Here is a 9,141-nt window from a genome sequence, read left to right as displayed (position 1 = left end):
GGGCCAACGGTTGTCCCCGCCCCTGAGCGTAAGAGGCTAACTCTTAACCACTAAGCCTCTCTTTTGGCTCAAAATAAAAGTAAAAAAGATGGAACTGTATCTCAAAAAAAAAACTGGTATTTCTAATATATTTTGAAAACTGTCAAAACTACGGCAAACTAAAGGCTTCTAAAATTCAAAATTTATGCATAATATATTAAGAATAAAACATCACATTTTCCTGTTTTTCCCTCTTTTTCTTTATTGACACTGGAGCTATGTTTAAATACACGTAAGTCGAACTGCAGTTTGTCCAGAACTAAACAAGTCTACTTTCGTACATCAAAATCTTCTAATATATCTCTCTCGATATTTTTTCTTCTCAATTGTTGTTAGTTAAAATAAGTTTTGAAAACAAGATGCTCGATTTTTTTTGTTTAAAAAAAAGAAAAAAAAACCATTAATAAAAACACTACATATCAAATTCAGTCTCTGAAACCAATAAGATTCAGTCTCGGTAAATTCTAACGACCACGATGGGGTACTACAAACGCTATCGACCACCAATCCCTCGCCATAATCCATGACCATTTTATTTTAACATCAAAGACTATCCAGTTTATTTTCTATAAACGAGCTCAAATTAGATTGCTTTTTATACTTATTCATACTAATTTTTCTAAATTATTAAGAAATACTTGAAACACGTTTCATTAATAAGAATTATCACGTAAAACAAGTTACATAGTTAAAATACCATAAAATTCTGAAATGTATAATTATCACGAACGAAAGAAAAACACTTACGTTTAATATACATAGTTGTAACGTTGTAGTTCCTACGGATAAAGCTTTCTACATTCCACTTCATATGGGTTGATTGTGACTCTTTAATTTAACACACATAAGTACACTGTAAAAAAAATTCGGAAACGTTTCTGAGTATATCGTGCAGCTGCGGTTCATGAAATTTTCAAAAACGTTTCTGAGTATTTCGGAATCCTCTTTCTGTAATGTCCAGAAACGTGTCTGAGTATTTCGGAATCCTCTTTCTATAATTTCCAGAAATGTTTCTGAGTATTTTGGAATCCTCTTTCTGTAATTTTCAGAAACGTTTCTGAGCATTTTGGAATCCTCTTTCCGTAATTTCCAGAAATGTTTCTGAGTATTCTGTGCAGCTGTGGTTCATGAAAGTTTCGAAAACGTTTCCGAGTATTTCGGAATTCTCCAAACAATTTTCAAAAACGTTTCTGAGAATTTCGGAATCCTTTTTCCGTGATTTTTTCTAAAAAATTATTCTTTACTATAGTATTGCATGCCATATCAGTTTCATTTCTTTCATATCTAAGAGCAATGAAACGAGCAATTTTAGAATCATTCGTGGATTTTTTTTTTCTGAATTTCTAATGACAAATAGCATGGTTAACAGCATAACATATGCACAGTTATAAATTTTTGAAAATTTATGAAATAATATAGTAGTTTCATTCATAATCACAAAATCGTCGGGGGAGGGAAGGGGAGTACTTTCTCAAAAGTGGGATTGTTTGTTAAACAATATTAAACTTCAGTTTTTCTCTCAATATTTTCAAGACAAAATTATCAACATATTGTATTTTCAATGCAGAACTTCAAAACATATCTTGTATCAAACTTGATAGCTTTTATTTTCGGATAAAATTTTACAGAACTTACCTACACTTTGCGTTCCGAAATTCGTTCACGTCAAGTCAATTTCTTTGACGAACAAAGTGTACCGAAAAGTACCAACAGAGAAATTGATGAATTTAAATATGACACCAAAGTTCCCCTGCTGGAACCATTCGGGTTTATTCTTCTGTTCTTGCCCTTTTCCAGTTTATCACAAATATAGATACTTAATCAAAATAGGTTACTGATTTTATTTTTATTGTGTGCGCAAAATGCATTATATATTTTATTTATTAAAACATTGAACTCTATTACATGATTATTCCATTTCATATATACGAGAGTCCCCCCCCCCACACCATAAGAGTGATGTTGCACCCATAAAATGATATAAAGCGCACCCCCCCTTAAAAAAGCAACCCCTTGAAAATGTCAATGGCACAGTCTGCGTGGTGAACGCCCCTCGTCTTCTCCCCATATGTGCATTGCATACTAATAACATAGTATTTAAAAAATGATCACTTTTAAAACGATGACATGAAATAATATTACTATTTATTTCGGCATGTAAATGCAGCTGTTCCATTTTTGCCACTGACTCATTCCTCCTGACTGTCCTACATTAAACTAGTATATCCACGAAGGAAATGTTATTTTCGGAACAACTAATGTCAAGGACTTTTTTTATTGTTAACCACATTTAACAAAATGAATAAGCAGATGAACTAATTGCATAACTATGTTCTTACTAATAGATAACATGGTCATTTTCTAATGGTATAAATATTTTTAAATGAATGAATAAATTATAATAAAAAAAGATAATACTGGCACATTTTTTGTGAAGCATATTACAATACTAGAAAATATTTGCATTACCATATTTTTAATGAATTAAACAATTGATTTTTTTTTTCTTTTGCGTAATTAATCAGTTTCAGTTAGTTACAACAAACAGTACACCGCGCACATAGGTATGTAGGATAACTTTAAATTAATTCGATAAACCCAAAAACAGTTACAATTGGAGCCTCATCAAATGCAAATCAACAAAAATATAAATGTATATAACAACATGTTTTAAAATATTCAGTAATACTTACAAGTGAACATGAGCGGAAGAAAATCCAAGTACCTCCATTACAACTGAATAAGTAATCCAAAGGGTTTCGTTTCATTAAGTATAAACACGGGTGTTGAAACTATTCACGCTTGAACACACAATATATATCTAATTATGGTCGCATTGGAAATTGTAAAGAAGCAAATGGTTATTAACTAACTTAATAGCTGCGTACATCGTCTAAAAAATCAAGGGCAGTCCAAAATGCAAAGGCGTAAAATTAGTTTCGACACATTTTACTACTCTCTAGACATGAAATAACAAGCAATCCAATGCTAAACAGTTGCTGACTGCAGCAAACATAGATATGAAAAAAATGAGTTCTCGTTATTTCCGACTCATTGGCGCCCGAGTTGAAAGGATAAAATAGGTTTCGAAGCGTTGCGTCATCGCTTCCGCTTCTAGTTTTTTTTTGAAATAACAAAAAGCTTTCTGAATATTGAGGAGTTCGCTATTGGATGAAGGATTCCTACTATTTCGGAAACGTTTCTGATATATCCAGAAACGTTTCCGAAATTTGTTACAGTGTAAAGGATTAATGCAAAACTTCTTTCACACGCTTTGTATATGACCAAATATGGGAATGAGATGTCTTGCAAGATGCAAACGATGAAATCACGTAGTGTTTTTAAAATTTCTTGCAAAATCTTTAAATTTGGCGACTTTTCTTAATACTTCTGCAGACGTTAAGACACTATATCTCGAAAACGCGGGGCACGATGGTACTTAATTGATGGGTCAAAAAATGCTTCAATATGCTTTTTCGAACGCTGCCATTTAAAATGTTTTTCATTTTGCATAGGCCGTGTGGTTCCCTGGTTAGATGCATAAATAATATTGATAGGTTGGAAAAGGGCAGTAACCAGAATTGTTTTGGAGAGGGTTTTTTCCAAACCCATTTCTCGTTAACACTATGTGATCAATTAAATTTGATTCCATCCTCTAATCATTTTTGTTTCAATAGGTTAGTTAAAATAAATATAAAACATGACGTATCTATACTATGTAAAAAAGAAAAAAAAAAAATGATGCGTACACTGCATAACCTCCTTGTACATTACGGTGTTTCAAAAATACATGTAAAAGAAAAAAGTTTCTCATAGCTTGCGTCCGACGAATCTCACCGGTCGACCGGTGAGTAACCGGTTGCTAACCGCAGCGTTCTTGAGAGCTACCGGTAAACTGGTTGCTTCCGATGTCGTTCTATGAGCCTCACCGGTTGATCTACCGGTAAACTACAATTTAAGCTGGTTGATTGGTTGAGGGAACCACGTGACATTTTTGACCAATTATAAGTAATTTTCACCTGCGTGTTATTCGTCTGCGCAAGTAACCGGTGATCAACCGAAAGCGTTCCATGAACATTGGTTCGTGAACAATCGGTTAGTAACCGCTGAGGTCATTGCTGTCACGTGATTAACCAACCGGTCGCTACCGGTCGTGCTCGTGGAACGTAAGCATAGATAACACACGGGCCACCCCTAAATATTTTTAGACTTGTAGAAAGAAAAATACTGGAAGAACTTTAGTTTCCTATTTCAACTGAAAGAGGGTGCTTAACCCCCTCCCCCAAACTTCGCGTAAAGGGAGGGAGTTAAAAATACATTGAACTGAAAAAGAATGCTACACATATTAATATACAATAGTGATATGCATATTACATTGCAATAAAATAATTATTTGCCAAAAAAAAAAAAAAAAAAAAAAAAAAAACAGCTGGGGAAATTAAATGTTTCTAAACTTTTGGCATTTTCTATACTACGGCTAATGTTAAATTAAGGGGTCGTTGAGCACCCTCTTAAAATTTTATTAAGAAGCTAAAACTTGTACAGCATAATACTATTAGTAAGTCTAAGAGAAATAGGGGGGTGGGGTGGACGCTAGCTTAAAAAAAGCTTTTTGAACCACCCTATTGTACATACGAGTACTCATATGCGCATGCGAAATAATGGTTCTTAAATCCATAGCTTTTGACAATAATCCTAATATGCTAAATCTAGAGTTTAGACCTATCAAACGTAAAATATTTAGATGCTTTTGTTAGCGTCAGCTTTTTAAAACCTGAAGAAAAACGCTGCATTGTTTTAGAAGAAATGAAGTTCGCAATACCTACAAAAAGAAAAAGCAATTAAAAAAACAAGAAAAAAAATCATCTAAGTTTTGACGAATTGAAATCAAATTATGTTTTTCGCAATGACGGATTGCAATAGGACCCTACCCGTTGAGTTCCTGTTTCTACAAATGGACTGGAATGGATATGGAGAGAAAATTTGCACCCGTCATATTTAGTACAGTAAAAATAGGGGTCGGACCCAAACATCCAAAAAAAAAAAAGCTAAACCTGGTGCAAATTGTTTATTACCCTCCCAATAAGAACAGGTAAAAAGTCCCACCCCATTGTGCGTCGGGTTTTGGAATGGGGGGCATCTAAAAATTGCTGTTTTGGGTATTTTTCCAGAATTTTTAGAGTACATTTAAAGTGATTTTTTTTTATGTTATACTAAATTTAAAAGCATGAAATTAAAGGTGTTTGGCCCCCAAAAGGGATGACATAACCCATCAATGCTACAGAGCACCCCTATCCCCGTAAAACGAAGCAGTACCCCCGAACCCCCCTCCATACATTTCATATGGAAACATTATTTTATGCTAAGTTAAAGTTAGAAATCAAGTGTGTCCATCCTCCAAGAGCGATGGTGCACCTCCTCTCAAAGCTACAGCACCCCCCCCCCTCAGCCAAATAAAATAAATCCTCACTCCCCCCCCCCTCCCACCTTTTATTTCAAGTAGAAGTATTATTTCATGCAAATCTAAAATGCATTAAATCAGGACTGTCCACCCCATAAGAACAGTAGCTCACATACCAAAACGAAATTATATACTAAAATATTATCCCCCCCCCACCCCCTCTGATGGTGCACATTTGATTAAATGGCCAGAAAAATTACGCTGAACTGTTTTTTGCTTTCAAATGATTTCTCCTAAGCTTGTAACAAAAAGTCTTCGTTATCAAGATGTTTTTTGGAATCTAGATCCTCAGCAAAATCGTTATTGTTGCAGCTATGTCTAACGCAGTTTGTGCATATAATTGAGCACTTCAGTCCACTTTCAGACTTTTCAAGCATTCACTATAACCCCTCAGAGCAAGCACAAGATTTGAGACGCAGAAAGTCTTCTAGAGCAGAAGGCTTGGCTGTTGTAATAGGACGCAGATTATATTTCTGTGGTGCTTTCTTTGCACCCATCAAAAATGACACTAGCTTTCCCACACTTACAAGTGACCTATACAATGCATTGCTGACATATTTCCTTGAAGCTTACATATCATTACTAAAAATATGATCAAGCAGGTATCTTCCATCTATTACATATGAGGCAGTGAGAAGCAAAGGGACGTAAGAGGCAAAACTAAAAATTTGGAGATAACCAGTACAAATGGTTGGTGACCCTCTCCTCTATCTTGGGGCAAGAAATTGTACTAGTAGATCTGGTAGTTGCTTCTATACAGCATGATTTTAGAAAAGAAAATCAATGAAAGCCTACCTAAGATGTTATCTTTAAACGCTTTTTATTCAAAACTTGAAAATGTCCACTTACATCCCTTTGCTTCTCACTGCCTCATATATGACACCAGCTGTTCGTTCTGTGATGGTGGATGAACCTTTTGCTTCACATAATAAATAGCACTTTAACGATACTGGATTTCTTTCCTTCTGAAACCAGATTCATCGAATACTGATGGAGGATCAGCGCATAACTCGTACCAGAAGTTTTTAGCAATTTGTTATTCCATCTTTACTGTTCATACTATTCGGTGTAAAAGATGGTTTGGGCTTACACATCTTTACAGATAATAACTACTCTCGTAACAGAAGCTAAAGACATAACTGCTTACCTCCTTTACAAAGAAATGCCACAAAATTGTTCGCCTTCAATATCCTTTGATGTTACTACACGAACGTTAAAGATCTCATCGCAACTCACATTAACATCAGCGAGCAATACTACTACCAACTTGAGAGGGAAGAAACTTCTGGGGGCTTTAGAAACAGATTGTAATTTCCAAACTGAGAGACAAAAAGGTGTAAATATTTAGCATTCTATTGTTGTATTGCTCGTTGCTCTCATCAAGACTTGTTCTATCGTTGAACCACTACAGGTTCTAGACCACCTGAATTTGTCATTGCGTTAGATCGTTGGATAGCTGATGTTTAATGTGATCAATTTTTTTTTATCGCGTAATGTACTCAAAAGTTTCAGATAGTGTTGCAAGTATATGTCCGCATATTTAGCATAATTCACATAACCAGCTGCGTAAAAGAAAGGTAGCTTGGTGTTTGCAAATAGTAGAACCCCCACCGACTTAGAGGGTGCAGAATTGCAGCATTGCCCGTTCACTATTGGCAATTTCGGTTTGTACCCCCCCCCCCTTACGGTGATGGCAAAAGATTGTAGAAAAGGTGAAGTAAGTTAATCAAGAAGAAGTAGGGAAACTTTGGTCAATTTGGACTTTTTTTTGCTGCACAGGAATTTGGTTTTCCAGCGCTCTAAACAGTTTAATAACTCCAGTCACAAATAATTTGGTTACTGAGCTCGCTTAGATCTTTTAGAATTATCATTCTGATATTACCATATCATTATGTGACATTTTGTACTTCGGAAAAGTTTAAATCAGGGAAATTTTTTCGTGAACTTCACTGCAATAGTTGATTTTAGAATGTAAATTCAGGATCCCCCCCCCCTCCAAAAGCGATGGCTCACCCCTTAAGGGTGACGGAGTACCCATCCAGAATAAAAGCCCTCAAAAAAGAAAGAAATAATCCTTGAAAAAACTGCCTTAAAAATTCCAATGACGCAAAGCTGCTCCATGGACCCCCCCCCCAATCACCACCCCCCTCCGCCTGTCCAACCCTGTTAATTAGAATTTTTTTCTGTGAGAGTTTATTATTTTACTATTACAGAGTGGTTTCTGCGGGGTTTGAGAATTTTTTTTAAGTAATAGAAATTATTTTTATTTAAATAGAAGATTATTTCGTCCCCCCCCCCTTTCCCCCCAAAACCCGACGCGCAAAGTGCTGGGACTTTTTACCTCTTCTTGCTGGAAGGGTAAGAAGTAATTTGCAACAGGTTTCGCTTTTTTTTTTTTTTTTGGATGTTTGGGTTTGGCCATTTTTTGGCCTAATTTTACTGTACTAATTATGATTGTTAGTTTTCTAGATTGCGTAATACGAAGCAAATCCATAAAAATAAATGGTCATTAGGATTAGGTAATAATGATCTGGTTATTATGGAAAAGCTGCACCCGTACACTCATCAGGAAGAGTGAATTAGTGTATACCTTTATGGTATTTTTATTTCTTATAAATCTTAAATGGTAGGGATGAATAATCCGGAAATTTTGCATGAAGTTTTACTTTTTAAGTTCATCTATGTTGATGGTTTTCCTGAAAAGACGCAATTTTACAAAATCCGCCCCCCCCCCTTTTTTTTTTAAAAGTTAAATCTGATTAAGTTAAGCCTTGAATGAACGTAAACGATTGTAACAGAAAATTTATCCTCTTCTTTACTAATAATAAAGCTAAAAGCCTGGATCTCTAGATGTCTGTGACGCGCAAAGCACCTAGACCGTTCGGCCGATTTTCATGAAATTTGGCACAAAATTAGTTTGTAGCATGAGGGTTCGCAAATCGAAGCGAATTTTCGAAAATTCGATTTTGTTCCTTTTCTGTTCCAATTTTAAGAACATTTTACCGAGCAGATTATCATAACATGGACGAGCAAATTACCATAACGTGGAGGAGCAAATTACCATGACATGGGCGAGCAAATTAACATAGCATTTGGTAAGAAATTTGTCATCCATTATTTGTAAATACACAGGCGAACCAAATGATCTTTTAATTTTCTACTACAGGCAAAGCCGTGCGGGTACCACTAGTAATAAATATTAAAACAACGAGTTAGCTCTTTCTCGTCGTCATGGCAATCTGAAAAATCAGAGCAACATCAATCTCGTTCAATTAAGCTTAATACGAAATTCTTGCTCAATAATAATACTAAATATACGACCTTGAGTTTGCCCAATTATTTAATAACAAAAACAGTTCTAAAAAATAAATAGCAATAATGTTTTGAAAATTTTTGAAAGAGGTCTAAACGCTAAAAACCCACATCTTGAGTACGGTCCTTAATAGCTAGGTAAATACACATATTTACGTCTTATTCGCAAATTAAATGTTATTTTCGGTAATTTATTTCTGCATTTGAAAAAAAAAGACATTATCATTCACATATTACGTATAAGGGTTAGACAAAGCAAACAGCACTGATTATCTAACATATTCAATCACTCAGAAGAAACAACTGCATTTCAAACTAGGAAAAAAATG

Source organism: Uloborus diversus, chromosome 6, assembly GCF_026930045.1.
Source record: "Uloborus diversus isolate 005 chromosome 6, Udiv.v.3.1, whole genome shotgun sequence".
NCBI lineage: Eukaryota > Metazoa > Arthropoda > Arachnida > Araneae > Uloboridae > Uloborus > Uloborus diversus.
Note: the sequence above shows the minus strand (reverse complement) of the source record.